We start from the raw sequence: 20,418 nt of genomic DNA, 5'->3' as shown, positions 1-20,418 counted from the left end.
ATATGCCCTGCTACGCCCTGCAGTGCCCTGCTATGTCCTGCTATGCCCTGCTACACCCTGTACCGCCCTGCAGTGCCCTGCTACGCCATTAACTACTAGAACTACTATTTCTAGTCATAGTTCCATTATTTTTATTGTGACTATAATTGCCACTGTTCATCACACCCCCAACCAGCACCGTCAGACACTGCCTACCAAGAGCCTGGGTCTGTCCAAGGTTTCTCCCTAAAAGGAAGTTTTCCTCACCACTGTCCCACTCTTGCTCTTGAGGGAATCACTTGAATTATTTGGCAAGGGCACCGTCGCTGCATCTGGGGCCTGTGATTGGTTTAGAGAAATACAAAGAAGAAAACATTTTTGGATGTGTCAGATGATGCGATGATGAGATGAGAGTGGGGCATGTCACGTGTGAATGTAGCAGTGCAGCTCAATTTGCCTAAATGTAAACTCCTAGTAATGGTAATGTCCTAACTTATGTGCATATACAGTACAATGAAGGATAAGTGTATCATAAGTGTAAGTAAGAGAGAGTAAAAAAAAACTGTTAAAAACTGTGTTTAGAACTGTAGTCTGAGGTTTTTGCTCACATGGATTTCTTTTAAATTAGTTTACTTCATTATTTGAATATTTGACCACCTTTAATATGAACATCCAACATTGTGACATTATAGATATAACAGAAAATACAGGAAAGCATAATAGGTCTCATTTAACTTCCAGTAGGTTCAAGTGACCATCTATAACGCCACTATGAAAAATATCCCCCAAATCATATGAATTAAATTTAGATGCTGCTTAAAGTATGGCCAAGGGTGGCAGTAAATCTGCAGTAGAGAAAGTGTGAAGCTGTTTTCGAGCATAAGAGGCAGAAATTGATTACTTTGCCAGAGCAGAGAGTAGATAACTTCTCAGCTGGCAACCTTACTGACAAATCTGCAGAGCTCTTTCTCTTCCCCTCTCTCCATCTCTCTCCTCAACATCCAATAATTCATTGGCATGACAGGAGTATTTTACCTTGATGTCTCCTGGTAAGAACGCAGGAATAAATAGAAAACTAAACAAAAAGTACCGTGCAGGAATGACCCAATATCCGGGAGATTTGACGGCTCAGTGCCCAGCTGTACATACATCTCTCTCATCAAACTCTTAAGTTCTAGCTATGAGCATCAATACAAAAATGCTGGCTAATAACCATCCATCCATAATAATAAGCAATATCTCTTTATTGCATTTGACCCAGCTTAATGAGACACACTACAACACATCATAATGGGATTTAAAAGGAAAACAGTGCTGTTTATCTATTGGCTCATGCCCCATATTTGGTTATCTAAACAGTGAGGCAGCATTAGTCTTACAGTTACTAAAGGCAGCTTGTGAACAGGCTATTTTAGTGAACATGAAAGAAGTGTGTAAGCACATTCATTCATGTCCATCAGGGCATCTACTTTCATCTCATTTAGAACAAACAATTCACATCAATTCCTTGATTAATCAAATAAGGATGCATATTTGATTTCCATTATCAATGTGAAACCTGCAACCAACGTAAACATCAAAGATGAACTGGAAAAAATTGTGGCAATGGACCTTCCCATGGACTCATTGTTATTTTTATTAGATGCACTTCCCAACCAACTGTATTACAAAAGAAATGATTACTATTAACTGGATGAAGCCTAACCCCCCCCAACGGCTGCACAATGGCTACAAAAAGTAATGCATTTATATATATATATATATATACTTTTAAGATCTCTATTTAAAATTTTGAATCGACCCATTGGTATTAGTGGATCCAATTTTAGATTACTCTGTCTGTCTGTCACTGTATGCATGACTGCCCAGCTACAGCTAAAAGTGCCTTTTTTTAACGTCTTTTTATTTCCTTTGTAATCAAACGGTACAGTCAATTGATCAGAGACACAATACAGGCATACATGTCTTAAGGGGGTCAGTCCATGGATTTCAGCATCCTCTTAACATCCACTCATAGTTTGTCAGGGATGAGTATTTAGAATATTCATCCAGCAACACAAGGAACAGATACATGTGAACAATTTGAAATAATCAATAAATAAATAAGCACAGAGAAAAGAGGAAGAAAGAAAAACAAACAAAAATAATAATAATTAAATAGTAGTGTTCACATTTAAGTAAGGATTCACATGAATTGTTTCACTAACACTTAGGTTCCATCATTTGAACAAGTATATCATAATCGGAGACCATTTAGACAGAAATACCTGTTTTTAGTTGTAAGCTTGCGGTTATACTTTCCATGTGGTAAACCTCCTTGACTTTTTCTCTCCATTGTGTTGCCGTGGGGGGCTGCCTCAGCCAGGAGACTGTGATCATCTTTTTAGCAATTAGAAGTAGAGATGTTCCGATACCGATACCAGTATCGGTATCGACTCCAATACTGCCTAAAACGCTGTTATCGGTATTGGGAAGTACTGGAGTTTATGCACCAATCCGATACCACGTAATAAAGCCCTAAAGAAAAAACACGTTAAAGTAGCTTATTTATGTTATTTTTCCGTTATAACTGCATAATAAAAGAACGTTCTGTGGCGTTCATGTTTCACAAAGAGTTTAACCTGAGCCAGACCGACAAGAAAAGTAAGAAATAATATCACATCCATTCAGGGATAGTAGTATACAGTTGTTAAAACATAATAAAATATATGACACACTGGTATCGGATCGGTACTCGGTATCGGCCGATACGCAAGTTCAGGTATCGGAATCGGTATCGGAAAGCAAAAAATGGTATCGGACCATCTCTAATTAGAAGAAGGACTCTCAGTAATGATGCATCTACATCTTCTGGTAGTTATCCCAATACTAAATAAGATGGTTCTAATGGCATTTCTATTTCCAGACATGTTTTAATTTCATTTTGTATGTTTTTCCAATATCCTGATAGTTTTGGACAGTCCAAAAATATGTGTGTGTGGTCCGTCTATATTGGATGGAGGTGTACATTGTACATGTGTAATTTATTCCATTCCTCCTGCTTTTGTAAATAATGTCTAAGCTGTACAGTAGGTATTTTTAAAAGATAATGGACCGGAAGGTCATATTTACAGTATGTTGAAGCTGTTCGAAGGACATCATTTCTCCTCCTTCAAATAACTGACCCAGCACGATTAAACCTTTTTCTCCCCACTTTTTGAACCCCACACCTAATTTGGATGGAGTAAAGTCAGTGTTATGTGAAAACTTTATTGCTCCAGATATTGACATGGGTAATCTTAGCTTCTTCCTCACCATAGACCATATTTTTTGTGTTTTAAATATAGAGATGGGGACCTCTAGGGGTAGAGATTGGAACAAAAAGAGGAGCTTTGGCAAAATGCCCGTTTGTATTGTTTCCACTTGCCCTATTAAGAATAAAGGGAGGACTACCTATCTCATAAGGTCATTTTTAAATTTCCCTCTATCAAGCTGGCCTTGAACAAATGTAGCATGTCAGAAGTTATGCCAATTCCTAGGTATATAAACCCTTGGTTAGGCCAAAAAGTGCCTATTTTTTTATAAGAAAGTAGGCACCAGTTATTGACTATCTTGGTTGGGATCCCTGTACCTGTATAACCTAAATTGTATTTTCATCTTTTATAGCTACAGATTTAGGTAATTGTATGTGTGCTTTACCTATATACAGTTGTTTCTATATGACGAATGAAGCCCAATCTCAGGATGATTTCTTCTTTTGCAATGTTATTGGTCATTGTATATTAAAGGCAATACAGTAAAAAAAACAAATGTAGTGATCACCTACAAAAACAGACTAATGTTAAAAGAAAACTCCTTTTTTTTTTTTTTTTTAAAAAAAAGGTCTTGTTCTCATTATTGTGGCCATTTTGACAATGGCTCAGAACAAGATTCAGGAAACGTGACTATGTGTCGATGTGAATAGTGTGTACCGCTGTAACTTCCTGAACTGACAAAATGGGTTAACCCTCACTTGAAGTGGTTTTTGCCTTAAGTTCTGACGTAGTGGACATTTAACTCTTTAACTTTGCCGGACCATTCTCCACATGCTGCGGAGGAGGGTTTGGCTAGTCCACACAGCATTCTGGGATGGGAGAAAAACATGCTCTGGTTTATTGGCATTTCTTTAATCCAATCACAATCGTCTTGGGAGGCGCTAGGCGGCGGACCGAGCCACAGCAAAATAGCCTCGGGAAGGAACTTGTTTTGGTGGAACATGTGTAACGTTCAAAGGTTATTGTCAAAGTCGTGCAACAGAAAACTCAGATTGGACAGATAGTCTAGCTAGCTGTCTGAATTTACCCTATCTGAGGAGCAGTTAACTATAGTCCTCATAAATCCACCGGAGTTAAGAATGTAAATATGAAGAATGCGGAAGGTGAGGTACACTTTGTACATCTGGCCGAAAATGAGGGACATCCGGCGAAACTATCCTGTAAATGAAACATCGTCGATATAGACTATGTACTAGTTAACGCAAGTAAGGTTATTTCTAGTGATGTCTCAATGAAGCTTTATAAACCTGTATTTGTTGACCCAACTAGATGGTGTTCTTTGAAAGGTTTAAAGAAAAAGGCTCAAGTAATGGAAATTCAGTAAGCTTTTAACCCTTGAACAGAGAGCGCCATCTATTGGGCTCAGAAAATAAAGAAAATGCAATCCCAATATATTGAACTGTTTCTAAAATATATTCTCTTCATAAGTAGGACTATGCAAAAGCACCACAGCAGCACCAACAACCATAAACAACAACTTTGTGGAACACGGCCACCATGAAAACAGCATCAATAATGGTCTTCGGAGTCAGCTAGTAAAACATTTCACATCCACACAGACATGTAAACACAAACACATCTACACAGACAAAAATGTATGAACACACACATGCAGACGCATAAGGAGCTTGCGGCACAGCAGCAGATGAGATAACACTAAGTCAAAGAGACAGCTTCTTCTTTCTATGAGTCAGAATAAATGTACTAATATCTGCACTCTCATTCTTGCTTTCTCTGCTTCACTCTGTTTTTGGGAGAAAATAGACCTATATTTACTGTCTTACCCTTGTTCTGCCTGTTTCTTACTCTATCCTCTCCCTGCTCTTTTAATTTTTCAACCCCTCTCTTTATTATTATAAATTACAAACAGGTTTTGGGATAATTTGTTGTTCTTCATTCTTCATTGTTAAACAACCACCATTGCCAATGAAAATCTATCTGACATGAAAACCATCTGGTGTTTCCTGTGTTTAGTTAGAACAACTATACGGGGTAAAGGTTATATGACGCCATTAATGGGAAACCAAATGAAACACACTGTTACCTACCTACTTTAACATTGTTGGAAATACGTGGGATGTTAGTACACAACTTATCAAGATAAATATCAAAGGTCTAGTTGTTTTTAGACATTTTGATGCAGAAAAGAAATTACTCTGTGTTAGGGAAGCTACTTTGAAAGCATAGCTTTGCAAGCTACCAATTACTTCACACTGGAAGAAGATGAACTTCAGATGAATTTGGACCCTATTTTCCCATGTTTTTGTATGACTGTAAGTGATTAGTCCAGTATTAAGCAAGATCCAGAGGAGGAAAGTAACGAAATACATTTACTCACATTACTGTATTGAGTAGTTTTGTTGTGTATTTTGTATTTTTCAAGTAGTTTTTAAAATTGGTATTTTAAAATGTACTTGATTACGTTTTGAGTGAAGTATTGTATTTCGCTACATTACAAATCCTATCCATTACTGAGTAAAAAAAAAAAAAACTTTGACTAACTTTCGAAAAAAGTCACAGTCGCATGGTTATGACACAATCGTTAGCCGATTTTTACAAAAACGTCTGCTACGGAGCCATAACGTGAGATACAAGGTAATGGAGCCTTTTATACATTGTTGTGTTTCTTTAGAAATAAACAATGGACAAATAAAGTCTTTAAATGCTTCAAATGTAAAATTATTCGCTGTCAAAGTGACATCAAAATGACGTCAAAATGAATGGCAGTCAATGGAATGCTTACGTCGGGTGATCGCTTTGTAGCATCAAAATGGCGCCATAGGAGGTTCGAGCTCTGAAGCGAAGCTTACCCCCTTGGTCGGACCCCTGTGTCAGCGAGCTGCAAACTGAGTGGGAGACGTTAGCATGGATGTGAGTGAGCTGTTATCCCTCAAAAATGTCAGCTCATGGGAAAGAAAGAGGTCGATATAGAGTGCAGAGTTTTTAACCAAACATGGACTTGTATTTATTTACTGAAGTCAAAGGTTAAGCCGTGTGCTTAGTTTGCGGAGAACAGATCGCTGTGTTAAAGGATTATAATTTGAATCGCCACTACAATACTAAACACGCAGATAAATACAACAACTTCACTGATGCAGAGCGGGCACGGACATCTGAAGCTTTGCTAGTTAAGCTGCAAAAGCAACAATGCATCAAGGGATGCTGCAGTCAAGACCAGCTTTGTGATATCCCACAAAATCGCCAAAAACAATAGGCCATTTTCTGAAGGGGAGTTTATTAAAGAGTGTTTTGTGGACTCTGCTGCGCTAATATGCCCAGAGAAAAAAGAGACGTTTGAGAACGTGCCGCCTGACATAAAATTACTATTGAGCAGAACTTAGTTTAGCCTATGTATTGTACAACAGTGCCTGTTTCTCATGTGGCCCCTTGGGAAAATGAATTGCCAACCCCTTCCGTAGGACAACGTATGTAGGAGACTGGCTAAATTAATTCACATACATCTAATTAGCTCATACGGGCTACTTAGGTGTGTAGAAGCTAGCTGCTAGTCTGGGCTGTGAACATTAGGGTCTAACCCATTTATGGAGTCAAAACGTGATTTGGCCTCGATTTGCATTACAACTGTTGTTTATGTTTGTGAAGAAAAGAAGGATGGCCCTCAGAACTAACAATGTATGGTACTTTGAAAACATTTTATGGGATGGTCTGAACTAAAATTGCACATTATACCTTTCTATGGGTCTTAAATGTCATTTGTGACATGTATGTTGTTATTACATGTGTATACATTTGTATAGATGTGTATACATTTGTATAGATGCTTATACATTTGTATAGATTTTTTCTTTAATTAAAAACAAAATAGTTTTGGATTTATTACCCCTTGTCCTATTTTCACTACATGGTAGAGATCCCCCCCCCCGCCCCATTTTACAGTTGTTTTTTTATGGAACTAAGTAACTTTTACTTAAAGTACATTTTAAATGAACTATGTATTACTTTTACTTGAGTAATTTTTCAGATAGGTATTTTTACTTGTACTTGAGTAATATTTCATCAAAGTATTGGTACTTTTACTTGAGTACAATATTTTAGTACTTTTTCCACCTCTGGCAAGATCGCTGCAGTCGGCAGCAGCGAAACAAGTGGTCGAACTTTAAGTAGAGTATGATCCTTTTTTTAAAGGGATATTTCACCGTTGGAAAGATGAATATATCTTTAAATTGGGTCACTTATGTAGTAGAAATGTGATTATTTTTTTTTAGATTGGTGCCTTCTAGGCCGAGAAAAGCCAGAAAATGTGTTTTTGGCTCATGTGGATGAAAGACACCAAATCCCAGAATGCACTTGCTTCGCTGCTTTAGCGTCTACTCCCAAGCCACGCCTACCGTTTACAGTGAGACAGTCAACTCAACTTTTGTGTGTTTTATTGTCATTTCAACCATATACACGAAACAACGTTTCACCGTGGCTCAAGTGGTTACACAATTAAAATATATAAAAATGACATTATATAAAAATTACATATGAAACAGGCTACATTTAGTGCACACACATGCTATGCTCCGTAAAGTTCAGCTAACACATAGCTACTAGCATTAGCGCGTGGTGGGTTGTATCACCGAGTATAAACATAGCCGTAAATTTGCATGGAATGTAGAATGGTCGGCATTTAACAGTCACAAACTACACCAGCAGTTAGCAGTTAGTTGGATACAAGCACCCCATTTCTGCACCAGGCAGTCCATGTTAACACAGCCCACCTCCACTAGCTAGTCTTACCCGGCGACAGAGCAGCCGGCCTGGTAGCTGGATAGTCCGATACAGCAATGTTTCCACAACAACAAAAACACAGCAGTCTCTGAACTCGCGTTGGAAGAACGAAAGTTTGGAGTGAGTGAGAAACTTGTGAGGGACTGGCGAAAAGGTTAGTCTTACTGCAATGAAGAAAACAAAGAAAGCTAGTCGCGCTGAAATCCAGATGGCCAGAGCTGGAAGAACGAGTCCACAGATGGGTGCTTGAACAACGTGCTGCTGGGAGAGGCTCGTCAACAGTGCAGTTACGTTACGTTAACATACCGGACACCTACCGTATTCAGCCCCTTGTTCTGTGTGCTATTGTGTAGTTTAATAACTTGCCTTTCCAGATTAAATGTCTGTTCTTGGTCTTGGATTTTGTGAAATAAATTTCTAAATAAATGCGACTTATAGTCCAGTGCGACTTATATATGTTTTTTTCCTCTTCATGACGCATTTTTTGACTGATGCGACTTATACTCCGGAGCGACTTATAGTCCGGAAAATACGGTAGTTTGAATGCACGTAATTGTTGTTCTAAAATTTCCTTCGGGATGAATAAATCTATCTATCTATCTATCTATCTATCTATCTATCTATCTATCTATCTATCTATCTATCTATCGTTTTGGTTTGTGAATTTTCGGTTAAAGACGACAGTCCAACCCCCTATGGGCGGGTTGAAAATATGCAGAAGTAGCTCCTACTACTGGCTGTAGTCCATTGCGTCTGGGCAAAAAATCTTCCGATGATCGGAAGATGTTTTTCCAGACCCACAATACAGAGATCTAAATCGGTGAAGTATTCCTTTAACATAAAAACATCCCTGAAATTGCTAAACCCACTAGACTTCAAATAAACAGCTATTTATTTTGGCCAGGTTAGCTCAGTTGGTAGAGCAGGTGCAGATATATAGAGGTGTACTCCTCGAAGCAGCGGCTGCAACTCCGGCCTGCAGTGGACAACTCCATGTCATTCCCCCTCTCTCTCTACTTTTATGTCTTCATCTGTCCTATGGAAATAAAGGCCTAAAATAACAAAAAAAAAATGATCTTTAAAAAAAAAAATTTATATATTATATTTATTGTGGCCGGTTAGCTCAGTTGGTAGATGCAGAGGTTTATTCCTTGACAAAGAAGGTTCAGGGTTTGAATCCGACCTGTGACGGTTTTCCTGCATGTCTTCCCCCTTTCAAAAAAAACTGTTTTTTTACCAACGGAAAATACACTTCATTCAAAGTCGACAGAAACAAAATAAAACCAACAAAATCCATATTGATTTGTCTTTCCACTGTACCAACAATCTCCACTCTAGTTTTCTTGAAATAAACACATAATCTCCCGAGTTACATGTGGAAATATGCTGGAGCTATACACGCTAAAAGTACTTAAATGAAGTCAAACACTTATTATAAAAATCTGAGCCCATCAGTGGATGGAAATTGACGGTGCACAATATGCCTTGTAGGATTACATTTTAGCTGGTGTAACCCTGTAGATGGTGCAGTGGATATGACACATGCCTTTGGTGTGGGAGACCTGAGTTCAATTCCCAGAGTGATTTGGATAAACGCATCAGCTAAATGATATGTAAATGTACTTTGTTTCAAAGATTTTTGTAGACACCATTGCATGCGAAAATAGGGTCCAGGTTAAAAAAAAAAAAACTACCATGAGAGCAATCACTGACATTCTGAACAGCAGCTAGAAACGTACATACCCAATTGGTGAGTGAGAAAGATGAAGAGTGCTTGATTAGTATTCAAATGCTAATATCACTCTGATGCGGGCTCATTTTAATGTATAATCCTCTATGTTTGGCAGCATTTACAGAACTGTGCGTGATTGTTCATAGCTGGATAAGACTGAGAAGACCTTCCATTCCCAGATAAAGTTTGATTATTCATAACATGTTTCAAACATGCATGGAGTCAGAAGAGATGCTGTTAGCAAGTCTGAGCATGCTCTTCTTGTGGGTTGTTTGAAAGGAGTGTGCAACAGGTTGACCAATGATCTTAGCGCAAATTTTGAGTCGACTGTATAACTTAGTTTTAAGTTGATCAGATAGGCTGCTGAGCCAGGCTGTGCTACAGTACAGCCTGACACTGTGAATCACTGAGTTATAAAACAGAGAAATAATCTGGCCGCTGGTTCCAAAGGATCTAAGCCTACGGAGAAAGTAAAGGCGCTGCTGTTTCTTTTTACAAATGTGCTCTATGCGAAGTACTGAAGTCGAAATAAAGCTTCATGAACCACTAGCTCAATTTGTTGTGCCAAATAGATGGCACTCTCTGTTTAAAAAAAAAAGGGCTCAAGCAATGGCAATTCAGTGTGTGTTCAACCCTTTGTTGAACATGTTATGAATAGCATGAATAATTCCCAGGATTACCACACTCATGTCAATATCAGAAAAAAACAAATATCACAATTAGAGGATCCTGTTACATGTAGGACACTAATAAGACCAAATGTAGTCGATGCCTGAGTTTGGTATATAGTGAGTAATGTCAATGAAATCTTCATTTAGATCCTCAGAGTATGTTAACATGATTTTAGTTGTGGACAAAATGTGTGTGTGTGTGTGTGTGTGTGTGTGTGTGTGTGTGTGTGTGTGTGTGTGTGTGTGTGCAGCAGATGGTTGCTAAGCTACAGTGTACTGTATCAGTGTGTGTGTGTGTGTGTGCGTGTGCGTGCGTGCGTGTGCATGCGTGTGTGACTGTTATAACCCATTGTAACACAGTGCCGGGTTGCTGTCACAATAAAAATAAACCTATATTTGTCATATGAAAATGAGTGTGTTGTATGAAGACATAAACACAGCCCGTAGGTGGCTGCCACTGCTTCAGCAGCACAAAGCATACTGCAGTTCAGAAATGGGTTAGTGTAAGATCAATTCATTCAGTTTTGTTTGTTTTGTTTGTTCATTGGTTTTACTTTCACAAAAACCAATGATATACCTAGATTTTCACACCAGTGGACATGGAAGCTACCTAAAAATCATAAGTTTAAGGGCTCAATTTTTCTGAACCCTGCAGCATGCAGATGGTTTGTTACACAGAACCATCTGAGAAGCCGTTATTGGAAACTGTTTGGAAAAGGGCAAAAAATATCTGACGTGTGATTGATCTGTCTATCACGTCCGCAATTGTTGTTTTGAACAAACAGTTGCGGCCGTCACACACACCTAAACCACGGCCGTAGCTGCCAGTAGCTGCTCATCGGACGCTGATTGGTTTCAGATTGCTGCTGCTGTACGGACACAAAAGCTTTTACTTGAAACCTGACAAGAATGAATTCCATGTTCTAAGTGACCCTGTGATGCCTGCGTGATCTTGTGATATTGCGAGAATCCAGCTGCCGTGTAAAGTAGCCTTGGCGTGGACCTGTCAGATCAGCTGCTGGGATGTTACATCATCCATCACAAGACCATGAAGTTGGGCTCGACATTAGCACCCTCATACCTGCCAAATGCTCTGCAAATGCAAATGCCCTGCCAAATACTCACTGCTGTGTTCCTGTGTGACAGTACCCCAGCAACCAGTGTTACAATAATATATATATATATATGACAAAATCAGGAGTAGCCTACGCGCACCACAACAACAAAAAAACACTGGTGAATGCGCACCATAACACGAGTTGTTGCAAAAAAGTATTTTCTAGGAACCTTACCAAAAAGGCTCAGGATGCTGCAAATGTTGGTATAATATGAAAACGGCTGGTGGATTTAAGACAAAAAGTAATAATTTATTGAATTAATCAAATATGAACATATCTGTCACTGTCAGTGGATTGTTGATCTTGACATTGTTAGTTAATTTCCTAACCTGGTCTGGGACACACATTCATACGGTTTAATAAAGTACTTATTGGACTTTAACTTATCATTGTACTTACAATAACGAGTGTAGCTGTCCTCAATTAGGTCATCCTGTACGTCTCATCTGTGTTTTTTCCTGCATCCACCGTGTGTGATTGTGTGTGTTTGTGTGTTTGCGTGTCAGTCGCTGTACGTTTTGTTGGTAAATGTGAGATTTTCAAGTCACACACGTCTCGTCTTCATAACAGAAACAAGGAAATTAATTTGACCCGTTCTCACTACCGCTTGGTCAGTGGCTGCATGTGGGACTGCTGGGACTGTCTGAGTAATGAAAATGCGATAGGGGGCCCCGGCTGTCAATCAATGTCTTCCAGTGATGCGGGCCCCTGATTGGACCAGGCCCGTCAGCAACCCCGTACCCTGCTTAACGATAGTTACGCGTCTGAATCACTCAATTCTCATTGGCTACCTGCCAATGTGGCAGTAGATTGACAGTGTTACCCGCCAATTGCAAAATTCACCCGCATTTGGCAGGTGGTCGGGTGTTAATTCCATGCCCTGTATGTATGTGTGTATATATATATATATATATATATAGGCGATATGCAACCCGCCAAAGTGGATATTAAGAGGGACTGTGTTACATGTATGGAGGATATATTTATTCATAATTCAAATTAAAAGCCCAAAGAGAAAACGAAGCGAGATCAAATTAAAAATGAATAATTAAATTATTATTTTACTATGCTACTAGGCAAAATCATGCCATAATTGAATTTAAAAAAGAAAAAGGAAACTGAAAAAGCAAAGTTGAAATGTAAAATGATAATTTGTAAATGTAAAGTGCAATGTAAAAAGTCAAATTTAAAATGCAAAGCTTAAATATAAATGCTTAAACTGAAATCTTTGAAATCTTTTATTGACTGAAAATCACAATGGAAATAAGAAAAGAGAAACATCAAATATGAAACTCAAAATGTGAAATGGAAAAGCTTAAATGGAAATACTTAAATTAAAAATCTCAAATAGAAAAAAAGAAATAATTTTATTTTAGCATTTGTACTGTAAAACTGCCCATATTCAAACTCTATACAGTTGATTTCTCACATAAAAAAAGTCTCAGAAGTGAATTTAGTGGTGAAATAGCAAACGAAAATTGTAAAAAGTTTCCAGTTGTTGGCTGCCGCTACTACGGCAAACTCCCGATCTAGATTCTAGAATCGATTGCTTTTTTACAATTTTCGTCTGCTAATTCACCACTAAATTAGAGACTTTTTTATGTGAGAAATCAAATGTGTAGAGTTTGAATATGGGCAGTTTTGCAAAATTGATGGCAAATTGCACATTTGCTCTGATGTTGTTGGACTTGAGAAGCTGTAGTCTGACGTGACGCCAGCTGGTGACGGCCGGGATCGCTTGCTCGCTGGCCGGCCAGTGATGCTCACAGACCCCGCTGTCAGCTGGAAGTTGCTCAATACAATCATGGACAAGTTTATTTCCTGAAATATAGCTCATTTTCCGTTTGAACACATTGTCATCAATATGAACAAGTTTAAAATGACCCATTTTTCAAATTTGGATATCGTTTCAAAATCGGAAATCAAATGAACGAAAAAGTACACGGGCCCAATTACATTTAACTACATGAAAACTTCACTGTTGTTGCATGAAATGTCGATTGTGTTTAGCATACATCATCAGTTTCTATCATCTAATGTGAACCAGGCTGGCTTGATGTCAAGCCCCCGCCTTCCCAGCGGGCTGCAGCGAGATGCTCCTCAACAGTGTGCTTCCCAGCAGTCAGCTCCCCCTGCTGTCCATAAGGTGCCTCTGCACCCCTTTCGTTTCAGACCCTCCCACCAGCCTTTGGGCCACGCCTACTCATTTACATACGCTTTTGACATCTGTCACATCCAAATGGAAAAGCCAAATGTTAAATCCAAATGGAAAAGGTGAATCTTAAAATGCCAAAGGGCAATTGCCAAATGTAAAATTCAAAAGATAAAAATTGAAAATTATAAAGTGCAAAGGCTAAAATAAAATAATTTCTTTTTTTCTATTTGTGATTTTAATTTAAGTATTTCCATTTGAGCTTTTCCATTTCACATTTTGAGTTTCATATTTGATGTTTCTCTTTTCTTATTTCCATTGCGATTTTCAGTCAATAAAAGATTTCAAAGATTTCAGTTTAAGCATGTATATTTAAGCTTTGCATTTTAAATTTGACTTTTTACATTGCACTTTACATTTTCAAAAAAAAACTATGCTTTTTTAGTTTCCTTTTTCTTTTTACAATTCAATTATGGCATGATTTTTCCTAGTTGCGTAGTAAAATAATATTTTTAATTTGATCTCACCTTGTTTTCTCTTTGGACTTTCAATTTGAATTATGAATAAATATATCCTCCATACATGTAACACAGTCCCTCTTAATAGCCACTTTGGCAGGTTGCAACCCGCCAAAGTGGATATTAAGAGGGACTGTGTTACATGTATGGAGGATATATTTATTCATAATTCAAATTAAAAGCCCAAAGAGAAAAACGAAGCGAGATCAAATTAAAAATGAATAATTAAATTATTATTTTACTATGCTACTAGGCAAAATCATGCCATAATTGAATTTAAAAAAGAAAAAGGAAACTGAAAAAGCAAAGTTGAAATGTAAAATGATAATTTGTAAATGTAAAGTGCAATGTAAAAAGTCAAATTTAAAATGCAAAGCTTAAATATAAATGCTTAAACTGAAATCTTTGAAATCTTTTATTGACTGAAAATCACAATGGAAATAAGAAAAGAGAAACATCAAATATGAAACTCAAAATGTGAAATGGAAAAGCTTAAATGGAAATACTTAAATTAAAATCTCAAATAGAAAAAAAGAAATAATTTTATTTTAGCATTTGTACTGTAAAACTGCCCATATTCAAACTCTATACAGTTGATTTCTCACATAAAAAAAGTCTCAGAAGTGAATTTAGTGGTGAAATAGCAAACGAAAATTGTAAAAAGTTTCCAGTTGTTGGCTGCCGCTACTACGGCAAACTCCCGATCTAGATTCTAGAATCGATTGCTTTTTTACAATTTTCGTCTGCTAATTCACCACTAAATTAGAGACTTTTTTATGTGAGAAATCAAATGTGTAGAGTTTGAATATGGGCAGTTTTGCAAAATTGATGGCAAATTGCACATTTGCTCTGATGTTGTTGGACTTGAGAAGCTGAAGTCTGACGTGACGCCAGCTGGTGACGGCCGGGATCGCTTGCTCGCCGGCCGGCCAGTGATGCTCACAGACCCCGCTGTCAGCTGGAAGTTGCTCAATACAATCATGGACAAGTTTATTTCCTGAAATATAGCTCATTTTCCGTTTGAACACATTGTCATCAATATGAACAAGTTTAAAATGACCCATTTTTCAAATTTGGATATCGTTTCAAAATCGGAAATCAAATGAACGAAAAAGTACACGGGCCCAATTACATTTAACTACATGAAAACTTCACTGTTGTTGCATGAAATGTCGATTGTGTTTAGCATACATCATCAGTTTCTATCATCTAATGTGAACCAGGCTGGCTTGATGTCAAGCCCCGCCTTCCCGCGGGCTGCAGCGAGATGCTCCTCAACAGTGTGCTTCCCAGCAGTCAGCTCCCCCTGCTGTCCATAAGGTGCCTCTGCACCCCTTTCGTTTCAGACCCTCCCACCAGCCTTTGGGCCACGCCTACTCATTTACATACGCTTTTGACATCTGTCACATCCAAATGGAAAAGCCAAATGTTAAATCCAAATGGAAAAGGTGAATCTTAAAATGCCAAAGGGCAATTGCCAAATGTAAAATTCAAAAGATAAAAATTGAAAATTATAAAGTGCAAAGGCTAAAATAAAATAATTTCTTTTTTTCTATTTGTGATTTTAATTTAAGTATTTCCATTTGAGCTTTTCCATTTCACATTTTGAGTTTCATATTTGATGTTTCTCTTTTCTTATTTCCATTGCGATTTTCAGTCAATAAAAGATTTCAAAGATTTCAGTTTAAGCATGTATATTTAAGCTTTGCATTTTAAATTTGACTTTTTACATTGCACTTTACATTTTCAAAAAAAAACTATGCTTTTTTAGTTTCCTTTTTCTTTTTACAATTCAATTATGGCATGATTTTTCCTAGTTGCGTAGTAAAATAATATTTTTAATTTGATCTCACCTTGTTTTCTCTTTGGACTTTCAATTTGAATTATGAATAAATATATCCTCCATACATGTAACACAGTCCCTCTTAATAGCCACTTTGGCGGGTTGCATATCGCGTATATATATATATATATATATATATATATATATATATATATATATATATATATATATATATATATATGTATATATATTATTGTAACACTGGTAGCTGGGGTACTGTGCCACTGCCTGACACAGGAACACAGCAGTGATCCAGTGCACAGCCATCGGCCAGAGTATAGTGGCCCATCTGCCCCGGTGGTCACCAAGTCCCGCACACCAGACCAGTAAGCCGCGGTGATCCCATAATAAATATTCCCCAGAGCTCTGTTCAGTGCATGCACATTAAATGGCAGGTTCAGCCGAGGCAACGGTTGCGTCTGTAGGGGTAAAAACAATTTGACGAGGTTTGTAAAAAAGAGAGTACACAACAGGACAACTGACTGTTCAAAAAACGCTTGCTCTTCCCGTCACCGGGGGCATGTGCCAGCTGCTGACTGCTTGAGTGACACGGGCATGCTTGCTCCAAACCATTTTTAATTAATTTTCTACACCCCTGCACCACTTATGCAATAGGAAACTACTGTTTTTATGTCTATGTCTTAATCCGTTGCATGTTTTCATACAAAAGGAGCTTTACACAACCTTATCAGAGATAAATATTTTATGACTGCTGTTTTATACATTTTATGTAGTCTTGATTTAGGTGTTTACAGTGGTCAATTACATTAAAAAGGGTTGTAAATCTGATTCTTCAAGTTAATTGTATCACAGTATAGTCAACTTTAATTCAAATAAAACCCAACAAAATGGTGGCTAGTGTAAATGCTGAGTGGCTAGTAACTTTGGAAAACCACTAACCACAGTGGCAGTTAAGCAAAAAAGAACCCCTATTATACCTTTTTTCAGCTTGAGCTTTTGGCCTGCTCTGATTGGTCAGCTGGCCCACTCTGTTGTGATTGGTCAATTAAATTCAAACAAGCCGCTAGGCGGGCTGTGCTTGCTCAGGCAGCATCTACAGGGTAGCATATATGAAAAACTGGGCTGGCAACAGTTTGAGCAGACCCCAGGTATTCAGGGAGTTTGTTCCACAGGTGAGGAACATAATAACTAAATGCCACTTTACTTTGTTTGGTCTTAGTTCTGGGAACACACAACAAACCTGTCCCAGATGACCTGAGGGGTCTGGATGCTTTACAGGGAACTAATAAATCTAGCTTGTATTTTGGTCCACGACCATTCAGTGATTTATAGACCAGCAGTACAATTTAAAAAATCTATGCTATGACTCACAGGAAGCTAGTGTGCTGATTTAAAGGTCCCATGGCATAAAAATTTCACTTTATGAGGTTTTTTAACATTGATATGAGTTCCCTCAGCATGCCTATGGTCCCCCAGTGGCTAGAAATGGCGATAGGTGTAAACCGAGCACTGGGTATCCTGCTCTGCCTTTGAGAAAATGAAAGCTCAGATGGGCCGATCTGGAATCTGCTCCTTATGAAGTCATAAGGAGCAAGGTTACCTCCCCTTTCTCTGCTTTGCCCGCCCAGAGAATTTGGCCCGCCCATGAGAGAGAGAGAGACATCATGGCTTGCAAACAAGCAAAGTGGCAGTTGGTCAAGGCCACACCCCCACCCTCCACCTTGCCCCCCCTCTATCCTCCTCAATAGCATTTAAAGCTACAGACACAGAAATGGCATATCCTAAGGAAAGCTCATTGTTTAACTGGCTCTAGTGGCCGTAATTCTGCACCAAGGCTGAATTGCGGGAAAGATACTTCAGATACAGTATTAGGGGACCACTAAGGCCTATATAAAAGCATCCAAAAAGCAGCACGTCATAGTACCTTTAAGGACCAGTGTAATATGGTCTGATTTCCTGATGTTTGTAAGGACTCTGGCAGCAGCATTCTGGATAAGCTGCAGCTGCCTGATAGATTTTTAGTTTAGACCTGTAAAGACTCCATTACAATAGTCTCGCATTGCCAGAACTTCCTCCACAGCGCTGTGGAGGAGGGTCTGGCTAGTCCACACGGCATTCTGGGATGGGAGTAAAACGTGCTCTGGTTTATTGACATTTCTTTAAACCCATCATAATCATCATGGACAGAGCCACTGCAGGACCTTCCCTGCAGGTGCCGCTGCAGGGAAGGAACTTGTTTTGGTGGAACGTGTACATTCAAAGGTTGTTTTAGTCGTGCAACAGAAAAGTCAGATTGGACAGATAGTCTAGCTATCTGTCTGGATTTACCCTGCAGAGATCTGAGGAGCAGTTAACTATAGTCCTCTTAAATCCACCGGAGTTTAACATAAAGAAAGCGGAAGGTAACGGACATCCGACCGAAAAGAAAGACATCCAGCGGAATTTCCAGTGACACCGGAGCAATCCCAGAAGTGGAACATTGTGGATATAGACTACCATACAATAATCCAATTTAAAATAAACGCATGAACATGTTTTTCTGTGTGTTGTTTAGACATAAAACCCTTAATTCACACCTTATTTTTCAGGTGGTAATAGACAGATTTAGTAATAGCTTTTAAGTGCCTGTTGATATTCAGGTCAGGGTTAATAATTACACCAAGATTTCTGGCTTGATTTGTAGCTTACAATGACATGGGGGTCAAGGTGAGCACTAACCTTTGACCTTTCAGTTTTGGAGCCAAAAACAATGTCTTCTGTCTTATCTGAATTGAGCTGTAGCTTAGCTGCTTCGGGTACAATGGGACTTTTCAGTCATTGTCAGGGTATATGTCCATGTGCCTGTGGCAATTTAAAGGAGAAACTATGGCTGTGTACAAGGAGCACTCATTTCATTTGCAAGGCATGTCTGGTGCCTATGAATAATTAGACAGAAAATCTTTTTGAAGATAAAAATGGAGGAAGAGACTAAATTAGGCATTTCAAAACTGCTTTGTGGTATTTCTGAGCAGTGTTTTTTTGTGTTACCTTTGTCTGTTTTTTTATTAAAAATTATGACTTTCTATTAGGCGCTTAATCAATGACTTTATTACTGACGGCCTTGTAATCAAAGTTCCATCAGAGGTCTGGTTGACCGAGCAGTTTATTCAGAAGAGTAAACAAGGGTAACATTTCATTTATTATATCAGACCACCGTGGCTTTTTATGATTATCTGTGCTGTTTAAGGTCACATCATTTAGTTTGCCTACCCATCTCTAACATCTGACCTAAATCAGCTAAAAAAAAGTTTCCTCTTCATGGAGCTTCCTGCAAAATGATGCAAAGCCAGTGTGTTGGGGAACTGTTAATAAGGATCTTGTGGCAGACTCAGTAAGGAGCTGCCTTTGCTTTTTTTTTAGCCAGGATTTAAATAGATTATAGGTTTTGGAATTCTTCCTGCTGCAGCACAGATTGACTTTGCTCTGATTGCAGTTGATGGCTGCACACTGATGTCTGCTGACTCTTTACAGCTTTTATTAATGCTAATTCCTAAACCAGGTCTCTACCTAATAGCCGGGTCAAGTCAATTTTATTCATGTAATAAAATACACAAGCTGTGACTAAAATAACAGATACAAAAACTTAAAAAAAAGCAGTGGAGGAGGTGGGAATACACTGAGCTTGATGCTTCACTTAGGGAAACCAGTCATGACTTACAGCTGGCGAAACTAAACTAAAATCAAAAGCAATTTGCTCAATATATCTGAAATAATAGCACCAATGTAAAACATAACTTGTCTTGTACTTACTCCGTGGATAGCTGTCTATCTGGTCCCTCCGGTCTGGGTCGCCGTCTCCAATTTATTTTCGGGACAGGGAAAAAAGTTTCAAGTACAGCCCTGCTCATCAGAGAGGGGAAATCTTCAGACTGTACAAAACACTGCGTCTCTTGGGTGTCGCGACGCAACAGGTCCCACTCCGTGCAACACAGACACTCCTGTTCGGTGGCCATAGCTTCACAATGTCCGCAGGTACACCACCAGTTTCCCGAAGTACGAGCTCTCTCTCTCGTAGCCCTTTCACGGAGCTCCCACAGCTCTTCTTTCAATAAACTGTCTGTACACTTACAAAGTTCTCAATGCTTCGGTTAACATGTAGGGACCCTCATTATGCTACTGTTTAAGTTTGGTGATATTTTAAGCATTTTAGTGGTACAAAATAGCGATTTGTCTTTACTTTCCCTGTGCCCCGAATGCTAGCGTTGTAAGCTAATCAACTGTCCGCGCTAGCTTTGTTCAAGCTACAAACACAATCAATTAGCATGAAAACATGTCCCAGAGAACGACAGAGTGGGTACACATCCGTTATTAACCCCTAGGTTCGTTTTGCGCCGGAATTGTCCTTTAAGTACAGTAGCGAAGTATTTGTACTTTGTTA

The sequence above is a fragment of the Sander vitreus genome, chromosome 10 (assembly GCF_031162955.1).
Source record: "Sander vitreus isolate 19-12246 chromosome 10, sanVit1, whole genome shotgun sequence".
Taxonomy (NCBI): Eukaryota; Metazoa; Chordata; class Actinopteri; order Perciformes; family Percidae; genus Sander; species Sander vitreus.
This window is presented reverse-complemented; position numbering follows the sequence as displayed.